At 38.1% G+C, this 2,287-nt stretch overlaps 1 long non-coding RNA gene across 1 annotated transcript; it reads right to left on the bottom strand.

The window, feature by feature from the left end:
* Window positions 1–680: 680 nt before the first annotated feature.
* LOC122468519 lies at window positions 681–2,011 on the bottom strand. The gene is made up of 2 exons (XR_006293264.1): window positions 1,898–2,011; window positions 681–1,036 (listed from the first exon to the last, which is right to left on the bottom strand). It is a non-coding gene; the product is annotated as an uncharacterized LOC122468519 (long non-coding RNA).
* Window positions 2,012–2,287: the final 276 nt, after the last annotated feature.

Below are 2,287 nucleotides of genomic sequence, written 5' to 3'. Positions count from 1 at the left end.
AACACTTGCTCTGTTTTTCTGTGCTGGTTCCAAGATGCCACACAGTAGTTGCCTGCCTTGCGCTCCTGGATTATGTGAATCCTTAAAATAAACCATGTTAGGTCTGATGCTTTAACTGGGTATTTGAAAACATAGAATGGTTTAAGGTTACGTGAAATATACCCAAAAAATGAGAGGAGGTAAAATGAATTCATAAAAATTCAGTAAAAACATTTTTGTCTTAACAGATGACCACATCCTGGTACAGAAGTGCATTCCTAATATTCTGGCACCAGGGGTCCTTTACAGGAATGTTGAAGTGTTTCTTGAAAATCCCTGCACAGGGTAGATACAGTACAGGCATAAAACAGTGGGTTCTTAAGATTCAGTTTTTATAAAGTGCTCAGAATGCCCACAACATTTTAAAGCAGAGATGGAAGTAGACAAAATGCCTTTCTGTTTTCGTGCAAATTCTAACCAATCCTTGCGGTTACGAACCCACATATTAATAAGCAAACTGATCCTTTTCTACAGGAAATCCAACATAATGTTTATGTGATGCTACCCTAAGCTATGCTTTTCTGGAGGGATGGTTCCCATCGTGCCACCAACTCCTTTATGGAAGTCAATGTGGGTTGTTGCTACTGTTTGGGTCCGTTAGGAACGCCTCCAGCTTCAGGTAAACGATATCCGAACACATAGCCTACATTCAGTTGTTTATTGTTCTGCAATAACAAGAAGTCTGCAAATACATAATGGCTACTAGTGTTGATTTAGTGGCCAATGATATTAGCGCTCAGCATTAGCATCTCAAAGATTCATTCGTGTGATCTCATGACTGCCCCGTGGCCTGCAACTGTCCCAAGTATCACATACTTGAAGCAGGTACATTCAGAGGCAAGACTGCGGTGGGAGAAGGGGGTCCAAGGACAAGCAAATCATGGGACTGGGCATTTTTCTTCACAAACGTTCTTGTTTTCATGGAGATTTTCCCCAAAAGCTTTCCAGTATATTTCCGGTATTTTATATTTCATTCGCCAGACTGGGTCACATATTACTAGAAGGAGAGAAAGTAGTTGAGTTCACTTTTTCCAACATCTGAACAAAACCATAACTGAAGTCAGTTTGGAGTCAGGCAAACACCAGACTATGCCATTTGGGCTTTTATTTTATGCTTATTTTTTTGTAAATATATAATATGTAACAAAGAATTCAAAGCAAAATGATAGTTTCAGTTCCAATACAAGGGATTATCTAGATTCTCCAACAGTTAATATTTTAGTACATTTACTTTTTTATTCTCACTCTTTCTTCCATCTTAAATGTACACGTATTGATCTTTTTATGAAGTAACTGAAATTAACTTGTAGACACGATCCCTTATAAGTTTAAATACTTTAAAGTATGTATGTCCTAAAAACAAAGAAAAAAAACCTCCTACATAACCACATTATATCTTTAAAATCAGGAACTTGACATTGATACTCTCCTCCTAATAATTAGATTCAGATTATGCACTTGGGGCAGCAATATCACAGAAATTATGGCATCTTCTCAGTGTTCTGTTAGGAAATATGTAACACTGATTTGTCCCAGTATTGGCAAGGTAAAATATGACTACACAGTTAAACTGGTAGCTGCTAGCTTCTCCACTCCAAAGTAACTATGTCGTCCTTTGTAATTACAAGGATAGTAAAACCCTGGTTCGCGAGCATAATTCATTCCAGAAACATGCCTGTAATCCAAAGCACTCATATATCTAAGCGAATTTCCCCATAAGAAACCATGGAGAGTCAGATGATTCGTTCCACAACCCCAAAATATTCATATAAAAATGATTACAATATTGTAATACGATACAAAATAATAAAGAAAATGCAAAATATAAAGAAAAATAAACAAATCAACCAGCACTTACCTTTGAAAACCTTCATGGCTCGTGTGAGGGAGGCAAGAGAGAAGGGTTATCGTGCGGGACAACTTTCACTTTCACTAACGGAATCACTGCTATCTATTGGCTCAGTGGAATCTTTCTTTTCATGCAACTTTAACAAGGAATCTATCCAGTGGCATTGCTTTGGCCTCCTTTTGAGGATTTCGCAGAAATGTGACCTCGCATTGTCATTAAACAGATTCATCGCTCACACTGCTACAGCTTCATTTGGGTGGTGTTTTCTACAGAATTTTGCACTGTTTCCCACATTTTACACACGTCCCTAATCTCCTCTGAAGTGAGGGATTTCTCTGTCTTTTCTCCTCCTCCTCTGCAGACGAGGTGCAGAAGTAGGCTTCTTACAAGATCTTGCAA

This window comes from Prionailurus bengalensis, chromosome B1, assembly GCF_016509475.1.
Source record: "Prionailurus bengalensis isolate Pbe53 chromosome B1, Fcat_Pben_1.1_paternal_pri, whole genome shotgun sequence".
Classification (NCBI taxonomy): Eukaryota; Metazoa; Chordata; class Mammalia; order Carnivora; family Felidae; genus Prionailurus; species Prionailurus bengalensis.
Note: the sequence above shows the minus strand (reverse complement) of the source record. Positions and strands in the feature narration are given on the sequence as shown.